At 58.4% G+C, this 12,989-nt stretch overlaps 1 protein-coding gene across 1 annotated transcript in view; it reads right to left on the minus strand.

Annotated features, from left to right (window-relative positions):
• Positions 1 to 12,989, minus strand: part of LOC144486066 (acid-sensing ion channel 1C-like) — a 123,923-nt gene that overhangs the window by 91,721 nt on the left and 19,213 nt on the right. The window lies entirely within an intron of this gene.

Genomic DNA, 12,989 nt, shown 5'->3' on the forward strand with positions numbered 1-12,989 from the left:
GGGCTCTGCATCCCGGGCAGCGTCTCCCGGGCAGCGTATCCCAGGCAGCGTATCCCGGGCAGCGCATCCCGGGCAGCATATCCCGGGCCGTGTATTGCAGGCAGTGTATTCCGGGCAGTGTATTCCGGGCAGTGCATTCCAGACAGTGCATTCTAGACAGTGTATACCGGGCAGTGAATCCCAGGCAGTGTGTTCCAGGCAGTATATCCCAGGCAGTGTATCCCAGGCAGTGTATTACGGCAGTATATTCCGGGCAGCATATCCCGGGCAGCGTATCCTGGGCAGCGTATCCCGGGCAGTGCATTCCAGGCAGTGTATTCCAGGCAGTGTATTCCGGGCCGTGTATTCCGGGCCGCGTATTCCGGGCTGTGTATTCCGGGCAGCGTATACCGGGCAGCGTATCCCGGGCAGCGTATCCCGGGCAGTGAAACCCAGGCAGTGTATTCCAGGCAGTGTATCACGGGCTGTGTATTTCGGGCTGTGTATTTCGGGTAGTGTATTCTGGGCAGTGTATTCCGGGCTGTGTACTCCGGGCAGTGTATTCCGGGCAGTGTATCCCAGGCAGTGTATCCCAGGCAGCGTATCCCGGGCAGTGTATTCCGGGCAGTGTATCCCGGGCAGTGTATCCCGGGCATTGTATCCTGGGCATTGTATCCCGGGCATTGTATCCCGGGCATTGTATCCCGCGCACTGTATCCCGGGCAGTGTATCCCGGGCAGTGTATCCCGGGCAGTGTATCGCGGGCAGTGTATTCCAGGCAGTGTATTCCAGGCACTGTTTCACGGGCTGTGTATTTTGGGCTGTGTATTTCGGGCAGTGTATCCAGGGCAGTGTATCCTGGGCAGTGTATTCCGGGCTCTGCATCCCGGGCAGTGTATCCCGGGCAGTGTATCCCGGGCAGTGTATCGCGGGCAGTGTATCGCGGGCAGTGTATCGTGGGCAGTGTATAGCGGGCAGTGTATCGCGGGCAGCGTATCCCGGGCAGCGTATCCCGGGCAGCATCTCCCGGGCAGCGTATCCCGGGCAGCGTATCCCGGGCAGCGTATCCCGGGCAGCGTATCCCGGGCAACGTATCCCGGGCAGTGTATTCCAGGCAGTGTATTCCGAGCATTGTATCCCGGGCAGTGTATCCCGGGCAGTGCATTCCAGACAGTGTATTCCGGGCAGTGTATTCCGGGCCGTGTATTCCAGGCCGTGTATTCCGGGCAGCGTATACCGGGCAGCATATCCCGGGCAGCGTATCCCGAGCAGTGAATCCCGGGCAGTGTATTCTGGGCAGCCTATTCCAGGCAGTGTATTCCAGGCAGTGTATCACGGGCTGTGTATTTCGGGATGTGTATTTCGGGCAGTGTATTCTGGGCAGCGTATTCCAGGCAGTGTACTCCAGTCAGTGTATCCCGGGCAGTGTATCCCGGGCAGTGTATCCCGGGCAGTGTATCCCGGGCAGTGTGTCGCGGGCAGTGTATCGCAGGCAGTGTATCCCGGGCAGTGTATCCCGGGCAGCGTCTCCCGGGCAGCGTATCCCGGGCAGCGTATCCCGGGCAGCGTATCCCGGGCAGCGCATCCCGGGCAGCATATCCCGGGCCGTGTATTCCAGGCAGTGTATTCCGGGCAATGTATTCCGGGCAGTGCATTCCAGACAGTGCATTCCAGACAGTGTATTCCGGGCAGTGTATTCCGGGCCGTGTATTCCGGGCCGTGTATTCCGGGCTGTGTATTCCAGGCCATGTATTCCGGACAGCGTATACCGGGCAGCGTATCCCGGGCAGCGTATCCCGGGCAGTGAATCCCGGGCAGTGCATTCTGGGCAGCGTATTCCAGGCAGTGTATTCCAGGCAGTGTATCACGGGCTGTGTATTTCGGGCTGTGTTTTTCGGGTAGTGTATTCTGGGCAGTGTATCCCGGGCAGTGTATTCTGGGCAGTGTATTCCAGGCTGCGTATTCCGGGCAGTGTATTCCGGGCAGTGTATCCCAGGCAGTGTATCCCGGGCAGTGTATCCCGGGCAGTGTATCCCGGGCATTGTATCCCGGGCATTGTATCCCGGGCATTGTATCCCGGGCATTGTATCCCGCGTACAGTATCCCGGGCAGTGTATTCCGGGCCGTGTATTCCGGGCCGTGTATTCCAGGCCGTGTATTCCGGGCAGCGTATACCGGGCAGCGTATCCCGGGCAGCGTATCCCGGGCAGTGAATCCCGGGCAGTGCATTCTGGGCAGCGTATTCCAGGCAGTGTATTCCAGGCAGTGTATCACGGGCTGTGTATTTCGGGCTGTGTATTTCGGGTAGTGTATTCTGGGCAGTGTATCCCGGGCATGTATTCCAGGCAGTGTATTCCGGGCTGTGTACTCCGGGCAGTGTATTCCAGGCAGTGTATCCCAGGCAGTGTATTCCGGACAGTGTATCCCGGGCAGTGTATCCCGGGCAGTGTATCCCGGGCATTGTATCCTGGGCATTCTTTCCCGGGCATTGTATCCCGGGCATTGTATCCCGCGCACTGTATCCCGGGCAGTGTATCCCGGGCAGTGTATCCCGGGCAGTGTATCGCGGGCAGTGTATTCCAGGCAGTGTATTCCAGGCACTGTATCACGGGCTGTGTATTTTGGGCTGTGTATTTCGGGCAGTGTATCCCGGGCAGTGTATCCTGGGCAGTGTATTCCGGGCTCTGCATCCCGGGCAGTGTATCCCGGGCAGTGTATCCCGGGCAGTGTATCGCGGGCAGTGTATCGCGGGCAGTGTATCGCGGGCAGTGTATCGCGGGCAGTGTATCGCGGGCAGTGTATCGCGGGCAGCGTATCGCGGGCAGCATATCCCGGGCAGCGTATCCCGGGCAGCGTATCCCGGGCAGCGTATCCCGGGCAGCGTATCCCGGGCAGCGTATCCCGGGCAGTGTATTCCGGGCCGTGTATTCCTGGCCGTGTATTCCGGGCAGCGTATACTGGGCAGCATATCCCGGGCAGCGTATCCCGAGCAGTGAATCCCGGGCAGTGTATTCTGGGCAGCCTACTCCAGGCAGTGTATTCCAGGCAGTGTATCACGGGCTGTGTATTTCGGGATGTGTATTTCGGGCAGTGTATTCTGGGCAGCGTATTCCAGGCAGTGTACTCCAGTCAGTGTATCCCGGGCAGTGTATCCCGGGCAGTGTATCCCGGGCAGTGTGTCGCGGGCAGTGTACCGCGGGCAGTGTATCCCGGGCAGTGTATGCCGGGCAGTGTATCCCGGGCAGCGTCTCCCGGGCTGCGTATCCCGGGCAGCGTATCCCGGGCAGCGCATCACGGGCAGCATATCCCGGGCCGTGTATTCCAGGCAGTGTATTCTGGGCAGTGTATTCCGGCCAGTGCATTCCAGACAGTGCATTCCAGACAGTGTATTCCGGGCAGTGTATTCCGGGCCGTGTATTCCGGGCCGTGTATTCCGGGCCGTGTATTCCGGGCCGTGTATTCCAGGCCATGTATTCCGGGCAGCGTATACCGGGCAGCGTATCCCGGGCAGCGTATCCCGGGCAATGAATCCCGGGCAGTGCATTCTGGGCTGCGTATTCCAGGCAGTGTATTCCAGGCAGTGTATCACGGGCTGTGTATTTCGGGCTGTGTATTTCGGGTAGTGTATTCTGGGCAGTGTATCCCGGGCAGTGTATTCCGGGCAGTGTATTCCAGGCTGCGTATTCCGGGCAGTGTATTCCGGGCAGTGTATCCCAGGCAGTGTATCCCGGGCAGTGTATCCCGGGCAGTGTATCCCGGGCATTGTATCCCGGGCATTGTATCCCGGGCATTGTATCCCGGGCATTGTATCCCGGGCATTGTATCCCGGGCATTGTATCCGGCGTACTGTATCCCGGGCAGTGTATCCCGGGCAGTGTATCCCGGGCAGTGTATTCCGGGCAGTGTATTCCAGGCACTGTATCATGGGCTGTCTATTTTGGGCTGTGTATTTCGGGCAGTGTATCCCGGGCAGTGGATCCTGGGCAGTGTATTCCGGGCTCTGCATCCCGGGCAGCGTCTCCCGGGCAGCGTATCCCGGGCAGCGTATCCCGGGCAGCGCATCCCGGGCAGCATATCCCGGGCTGTGTATTGCAGGCAGTGTATTCCGGGCAGTGTATTCCGGGCAGTGCATTCCAGACAGTGCATTCCAGACAGTGTATACCGGGCAGTGAATCCCAGGCAGTGTGTTCCAGGCAGTATATCCCAGGCAGTGTATCCCAGGCAGTGTATTACGGCAGTATATTCCGGGCAGCATATCCCGGGCAGCGTATCCCGGGCAGCGTATCCCGGGCAGTGTATTCCAGGCAGTGTATTCCAGGCAGTGTATTCCGGGCCGTGTATTCCGGGCCGTGTATGCCAGGCCGTGTATTCCGAGCAGCGTATACCGGGCAGCGTATCCCGGGCAGCGTATCCCGGGCAGTGAATCCCGGGCAGTGCATTCTGGGCAGCGTATTCCAGGCAGTGTATTCCAGGCCGTGTATCACGGGCTGTGTATTTCGGGCTGTGTATTTCGGGTAGTGTATTCTGGGCAGTGTATCCCGGGCAGTGTATTCCGGGCAGTGTATTCCGGGCAGTGTATTCCGGGCTGTTTATTCCGGGCAGTGTATTCCGGGCAGTGTATCCCAGGCAGTGTATTCGGACAGTGTATCCCGGGCAGTGTATCCCGGGCAGTGTATCCCGGGCATTGTATCCCGGGCATTGCATCGCGGGCATTGTATCCCGCGCACTGTATCCCGGGCAGTGTATCCCGGGCAGTGTATCCCGGGCAGTGTATTCCAGGCAGTGTATTCCAGGCACTGTATCACGGGCTGTGTATTTTGGGCTGTGTATTTCGGGCAGTGTATCCCGGGCAGTGTATCCCGGGCAGTGTATCCTGGGCAGTGTATCCCGGGCAGTGTATCCCGGGCAGTGTATCCCGGGCAGTGTATCCCGGGCAGTGTATCGCGGGCAGTGTATCCCGGGCAGTGTATCCCGGACAGTGTATCCCGGGCAGCGTATCCCAGGCAGCGTATCCCGGGCATCGTATCCCGGGCAGCGTATCCCGGGCAGCGTATCCCGGGCAGCGTATCCCGGGCAGTGTATTCCAGGCAGTGTATCCCGGGCAGTGTATCCCGGGCAGTGTATCCCGGGCAGTGTATCGCGGGCAGTGTATCCCGGGCAGTGTATCCCGGACAGTGTATCCCGGGCAGCGTATCCCGGGCAGCGTATCCCGGGCATCGTATCCCGGGCAGCGTATCCCGGGCAGCGTATCCCGGGCAGCGTATCCCGGGCAGTGTATTCCAGGCAGTGTATTCCGGGCATTGTATTCCGGGCAGTGCATTCCAGACAGTGTATTCCGGGCCGTGTATTCCAGGCTGTGTATTCCGGACAGCATATACCGGGCAGCGTATCCCGTGCAGCGTATCCCGAGCAGTGAATCCCAGGCAGTGTATTCTGGGCAGCCTATTCCAGGCAGTGTATCCCGGGCTGTGTATTCCAGGCAGTGTATTCCGGGCTGTGCATCCCGGGCAGTGTATCCCGGGCAGTGTATCCCGGGCAGTGTATCCCGGGCAGTGTATCGCGGGCAGTGTATCGCGGGCAGTGTATCGCGGGCAGTGTATCGCGGTCAGTGTATACCGGGCAGTGTTTCCCGGGCAGTGTATGCCGGGTAGTGTATCCCGGGCAGTGCATTCTGGGCAGTGTATTCCAGGCAATGTATTCCGGGCAGTGTATTCCGGGCAGTGTATTCCGGGCAGTGTATTCCGGGCAGTGTATTCCGGGCAGTGCATTCCGGGCAGTGTATTCCAGGCACTGGATCACGGGCTGTGTATTTTGGGCTGTGTATTTCGGGCAGTGTATTCTGGGCAGCGTATTCCAGGCAGTGTATTCCAGTCAGTGTATCCCGGGCAGTGTATCCCGGGCAGTGTATTCCGGGCTGTGCATCCCGGGCAGTGTATCCCAGGCAGCGTCTCCCGGGCAGCGTATCCCGGGCAGCGTATCCCGGGCAGCGCATCCCGGGCAGCATATCCCGGGCCGTGTATTCCAGGCAGTGTATTCCGGGCAGTGTATTCCAGGCAGTGCATTCCAGACAGTGCATTCCAGACAGTGTATACCGGGCAGTGAATCCCAGGCAGTGTGTTCCAGGCAGTATATCCCAGGCAGTGTATCCCAGGCAGTGTATTACGGCAGTATATTCCGGGCAGCGTATCCCGGGCAGCGTATCCCGGGCAGCGTATCCCGGGCAGTGTATTCCAGGCAGTGTATTCCAGGCAGTGTATTCCGGGCAGTGTATCCCGGGCAGTGCATTCCAGACAGTGTATTCCGGGCAGTGTATTCCGGGCCATGTATTCCGGGCCGTGTATTCCGGGCCGTGTATTCCAGGCCGTGTATTCCGGGCAGCGTATACCGGGCAGCGTATCCCGGGCAGCGTATCCCGGGCAGCGTATCCCGGGCAGTGAATCCCGGGCAGTGCATTCTGGGCAGTGTATTCCAGGCAGTGTATTCCAGGCAGTGTATCACGGGCTGTGTATTTCGGGCTGTGTATTTCGGGTAGTGTATTCTGGGCAGTGTATCCTGGGCAGTGTATTCTGGGCAGTGTATTCCAGGCTGCGTATTCCGGGCAGTGTATTCCGGGCAGTGTATCCCAGGCAGTGTATCCCGGGCAGTGTATCCCGGGCAGTGTATCCCGGGCATTGTATCCCGGGCATTGTATCCCGGGCATTGTATCCCGGGCATTGTATCCCGGGCATTGTATCCCGGGCATTGTATCCCGGGCATTGTATCCCGGGCATTGTATCCCGCGTACAGTATCCCGGGCAGTGTATTCCGGGCTGTGTATTCCGGGCAGTGTAATCCGGGCAGTGTATCCCAGGCAGTGTATTCCGGGCAGTGTATCCCGGGCAGTGTATAGAACATAGAACATAGAACATAGAACAGTACAGCACAGAACAGGCCCTTCGGCCCCCTTCATCTGAAACCAAGATCAAGCTATCCCACTCCCTACCATCCTGGTGTGCTCCATGTGCCTATCCAATAACCGCTTAAATGTTCCTAAAGTGTCTGACTCCACTATCACTGCAGGCAGTCCATTCCACACCCCAACCACTCTCTGCGTAAAGAACCTACCTCTGATATCCTTCCTATATCTCCCACCATGAACCCTATAGTTATGCCCCCTTGTAATAGCTCCATCCACCCGAGGAAATAGTCTTTGAACGTTCACTCGATCTATCCCCTTCATCATTTTATATTGTATCCCGGGCATTGTATCTCGGGCATTGTATCCCGGGCATTGTATCCCGCGCACTGTATCCCGGGCAGTGTATCCCGGGCAGTGTATCCCGGGCAGTGTATTCCAGGCAGTGTATTCCAGGCACTGTATCACGGGCTGTGTATTTCGGGCAGTGTATCCCGGGCAGTGTATCCTGGGCAGTGTATCCTGGGCAGTGTATTCCGGGCTCTGCATCCCTGGCAGCGTCTCCCGGGCAACGTATCCCGGGCAGCGCATCCCGGGCAGCGCATCCCGGGCCATGTTTTCCAGGCAGTGTATTCCGGGCAGTGTATTCCGGGCAGTGCATTCCAGACAGTGCACTCCAGACAGTGTATACCGGGCAGTGAATCCCAGGCAGTGTGTTCCAGGCAGTGTATTACGGCAGTATATTCCGGGCAGCGTATCCCGGGCAGCGTATCCCGGGCAGCGTATCCCGGGCAGTGTATTCCAGGCAGTGTATTCCAGGCAGTGTATTCCGGGCAGTGTATCCCGGGCAGTGCATTCCAGACAGTGTATTCCGGGCAGTGTATTCCGGGCCGTGTATTCCGGGCCGTGTATTCCGGGCCGTGTATTCCAGGCCGTGTATTCCGGGCAGCGTATACCGGGCAGCGTATCCCGGGCAGCGTATCCCGGGCAGCGTATCCCGGGCAGCGTATCCCGGGCAGCGTATCCCGGGCAGTGTATTCCGGGCAGTGTATCCCGGGCAGTGTATCCCGGGCATTGTATCCCGGGCATTGTATCCCGGGCATTGTATCCCGGGCATTGTATCCCGCGCACTGTATCCCGGGCAGTGTATCCCGGGCAGTGTATCCCGGGCATTGTATCCCGGGCATTGTATCCCGGGCATTGTATCCCGGGCATTGTATCCCGCGCACTGTATCCCGGGCAGTGTATCCCGGGCAGTGTATCCCGGGCATTGTATCCCGGGCAGTGTATTCCAGGCAGTGTATTCCGGGCAGTGTATTCCGGGCAGTGTATTCCGGGCAGTGTATCCCGGGCAGTGTATTCCGGGCAGTGTATTCCAGGCAGTGTATTCCAGGCAGTGTATCCCAGGCAGTGTATCGCAGGCAGTGTATCCCGGGCAGTGTATTCCAGGCTGTGTATCTCGGGCAGTGTATTATGGCAGTATATTCCGGGCAGTGTATCCTGGGCAGCGTATCCTGGACAGTGTATCCCAGGCAGTGTATTCCAGGCATTGTATTACGGCAGTGTATTCCGGGCATCGTATTCCGGGCAGTGTATCCTGGGCAGTGTATCCCGGGCTGTATATTCCAGGCAGTGTATTACGACAGTGTATCCCGAGCTGTGTATCCCGGGCAGTGTATCCCGGGCAGTGTATCCCAGTCAGCGTATTCCCGGCTGTGTATTCTGGGGAGCATATTCCGGGCAGTGTATTCCGGGCAGTGTATTCCAGGCTGTGTATCTCGGGCAGTGTATTCCAGGCTGTGTATTCCAGGCTGTGTATCCCAGGCAGTGTATCCCAGGCAGTGTATCCCAGGCAGTCTATCCCGGGCTGTGTATTCCGGGCTGTGTATTCCGGGCAGTGTATTCTGGGCATTGTATCCCAGGCAGTGTATTCCAGGCAGTGTATTCCCGGCTGTGTATTCCCGGCTGTGTATTCCGGGCAGTGTATTCTGGGCGGTGTATTCTGGGCAGTGTATCCCAGGCAGTGTATCCCAGGCAGTGTATCCCAGGCAGTGTATCCCGGGCTGTGTATTCCAGGCTGTGTATTCCGGGCAGTGTATTCTGGGCAGTGTATCCCAGGCAGTGTATTCCCGGCTGTGTATTCCGGGCAGTGTATTCCTGGCCATGTATTTCTGGTTGTGTGTTCTGGGGAGCGTATTCCGGGCAGTACATTCCGGGCAGCGTATTCCTGGCCGTGTATTTCTGGCCGTGTATTCCGGGGGCGTATTCTGGGCAGTGTATCCCAGGCAGTGTGTTCCGGGCAGCGTGTTCTGGGCAGCGTGTTCCGGGGGCGTATTCCGGGTAGTGTATCCCGGGCAGCGTATTACAGGAGAATGGGGGAGAGCAGGGCAGGGGGTGAGCGGGGGAGGGGGGAGAGCGGGGGAGGGGAATGCGGGGGAGGGGGAGAGTGAGGAAGGGGGAGAGTGGGTGAGGGGGCAGGCGGAGTGGGTGGGGGAGAGTATGGGAGAGCAGGGGAGGGGGAGAGCAGGGGAGGGCGCAGGCGGAGAGCGGGGAGGGGGGAATGGGGTGGGGTGAGCGGGGAGGGGAAGGGAGTGATTGGGGGAGGGGTGTGAGTGGGGCGTAGTACAGGAATGATGGACAGAATGGTCTTTGAGTGTTTGGGTGCTGGGTTTATACTGAATTCTGGCAGGTTCATGAATGTGGAGTTTGTGGAATTGTGAATCCTGTGTTTGTCCCTTTGACTCGAGATCCCAGTGAATTACCAGCTGATTAAATATCCCAGATCCCGAGTAATTTCCCTGAAACTAGCTGGTGGCTCATTTGATTTCTGTAAACGGAACCGATTTGGATTTACTGAATTCCCAGAAATACACAGCAGACAGAATTCCCAGAGAGGCTCAGGTTTCACTCCAATCATCGGATTTCTACAATCGATCAGGTCGCTTGTATCAATCCAGCTTTTCATTCCCAGAGGTTTTTCTGGGTTAAATTAAGATTTCCATTGGAGTGGGATCAGTGCTGACGTTCAGAGAGAATCCCGGAACATTCCACATTTCGGAGTTTCCAAGCACAGCAACCAGAACACTCAGCGGGAGAGTCACGGAAAGTCCAAAGAAACAAGATTCTGCTTATTGCCCAGAGATTCCATCAAATCTTCGTCTAAAATATGGTCAAAGAAAGGGGCAAAACCACAGAAATTTCCCTGAAGAATTTATCATTGTGACTGATTGGATTTTCCCAGTCAATATGCAGAGTAAAGTCACCCATTTAATTTCATAGAAGCCCTGCAGTGCAGAAGGAGGCCATTCAGCCCATCGAGTCCGGCAATAACTGTCACTAATGGCGTACTAATCACATTTTCCAGCTCTGATGCTGTGAGGCAGCAGTGCTAACCACTGTGCCACCGTGCCGCCAATTTCCTGTTTAATGTCATTTCCAACATCACCACAGTTTGGGGTTTATATAGAACCCCCACAAATGTTTTTTGCCCGTTAGTGTCTCTGAGTTCTGCCATTTAGATTCCACATGGTCAGAGCGAACAGAACTGAGGTCTCTGGGCCTGCCAACCTCCCCCTCACCCCGCCAACCTACCCCCCACCCCGCCAACCTCCCCCTCACCCCGCCAACTTCCCCCCCACCACACCAGCCTCCCCCTCACCCCGCCAACCTCCCCCTCACCCCGCCAACCTCCCCCCCACCCCGCCAACCTCCCCCCCACCCCGCCAACCTCCCCCTCACCCCGCCAACCTCCCCCTCACGCCGCCAACCTCCCCCCCACCCCGCCAACCTCCCCCTCACCCCGCCAACCTCCCCCTCACCCCGCCAACCTCCCCCTCACCCCGCCAACCTCCCCCTCACCCCGCCAACCTCCCCCTCACCCCGCCAACCTCCCCCTCACCACGCCAACATCCCCCTCACCCCGCCAACCTCCCCCTCACCCCGCCAACCTCCCCCTCACCCCGCCAACCTCCCCCTCACCCCGCCAACCTCCCCCTCACCACGCCAACCTCCCCCTCACCACGCCAACCTCCCCCTCACCACGCCAACCTACCCCTCACCCCGCCAACCTACCCCTCTCCCCGCCAACCTCCCCCTCACCCCGCCAACCTCCCCCTCACCACGCCAACCTCCCCCCCACCCCGCCAACCTCCCCCTCACCACGCCAACCTCCCCCTCACCACGCCAACCTACCCCTCACCCCGCCAACCTACCCCTCACCCCGCCAACCTCCCCCTCACCCCGCCAACCTCCCCCTCACCACGCCAACCTCCCCCCCCACCCCGCCAACCTCCCCCTCACCCCGCCAGCCTCTCCCCCACCCCGCCAGCCTCTCCCCCACCCCGCCAGCCTCTCCCCCACCCCGCCAGCCTCTCCTCCACCCCGCCAGCCTCTCCCCCACCCCGCCAGCCTCTCCCCCACCCCGCCAGGATTGTTTCACTCCAGCAGGGTTTAAACAGCTCCCCAATCACGGCGAGATGGTGGCCTGACCCCGATGGAGTGAAGGGGGGGCCTTGGAAGCCTCAGGAGTTCGGGGGTAAGGGGGGGGGTGCCCCAGGCATTGCCAGTTTGGCAGTGCCAGCCTGGCCCCTTGGCAGAGCACAAGGGGCAAAGTGGTAATGCCCAGAGGGCACCTTGGCACTGCCACCAGACATTGGGCAGTGCCAAGTGGGTGGAGCCAGAGGGGGTGGGGCCCAATGGGGGGCAGAAGCTTTGGGGGGTGGGATCAGTGGGGTTGGGGGTTCTGCTGCCAATCTGCACTCGGGTTTGGTGACAGACAGAGCGAGGCTGGATATCATGGTGGGCGGTGCCAAGGTGCAATCAGCCCAGGCCCACTAATTAGATGGAATTTATATTAAAATCTCCATAATTTATTCAGAATCGGCGTGGAGCTGTCGGAAATCCTGTGGTCAGAGACATACGGGGAAGCTGTGGCCTCAGCGGGGAGCCCGATACACGGCCCCCGCTGGACTCTCCCGGCTGGGAGACTCTCCCCCACCCTCCCTCAGTATGGTGTTAATTTCCTCTCTAACCAGCAATGTGGCTCCAGAACCTTTATCTTTCTGTCTGTCCTTCCTAAATACTGAATACCCCTGGATGTTCAGTTCCTATCCCCGATCACCCTGCAGCCGAGTCTCGGTAATCCCGGCTATATCGTACCCATTTACATCTATCTGTGTGATTAATTCACCCACTTTATTGTGAATGCTGTGTGTGTTAAGACACAAAGCCCTTAGGCCCGTCTTTTTAACATGACTGGTTCCAGTCCCACTATTTTTCACTGAGACCCTGTTTGAATCTGGCCCTCGGTTTCTCTGCCAATCACTTTTCTTATTCCTCTCTGTCTTTTGGTCTTTGTCCTTGATTTCCCTCCTCTGACCCCTTGCATAGATTCCCATCCCTCTGTTATTCTAGTTTAAACCCTCCCCAACCACTCGAGTAAATACTCTCCCTAAGACATCAGTCCCGGTCCTGCCCAGGTGTAACCCACTCAGCTTCTCCAGGTCCCACCTCCCCCGGAACTGGTCCCAATGCCCCAGGAATCTGAAACCCTCCCCCTCACAACACATATTCATCCTCTGTATCCTGCTGTTTCTGCTCTGACTGGCACGTGGCACAGGCAGTAATCCTGAGATCACTACCTTTGAGATCCGACTTTCCAGCTTGCTTCCCAGCTCCCTGTATTCTGCTTTTAGGACCTCAGGCCTTTTTTTACCAATGTTGTTTGTACCGATGTGACCACGACCACTGGCTGTTCACCCTTCTCACTCTGTCTGTGTCTCAATGTCTGTGTCTCGCTCTGTCCGTGTCTCCCTCTGTCTGTGTCTCCCTCTGTCCGTGTCTCGCTCTGTCTGTGTCTCGCTCTGTCTGTGTCTCGCCCTGTCTGTGTCTCAATGTCCGTGTCTCGCTCTGTCTGTGTCTCGCTCTGTCTGTGTCTCGCTCTGTCTGTGTCTCGCTCTGTCTGTGTCTCGCTCTGTCTGTGTCTCCCTCTGTCCGTGTCTCGCTCTGTCCGTGTCTCGCTCTGTCTGTGTCTCGCTCTGTCTGTGTCTCGCTCTGTCCGTGTCTCGCTCTGTCTGTGTCTCGCTCTGTCTGTGTCTCCCTCTGTCTGTGTCTCGCT

The sequence above is a fragment of the Mustelus asterias genome, unplaced genomic scaffold, assembly GCF_964213995.1.
Source record: "Mustelus asterias unplaced genomic scaffold, sMusAst1.hap1.1 HAP1_SCAFFOLD_282, whole genome shotgun sequence".
NCBI classification, from domain to species: Eukaryota; Metazoa; Chordata; class Chondrichthyes; order Carcharhiniformes; family Triakidae; genus Mustelus; species Mustelus asterias.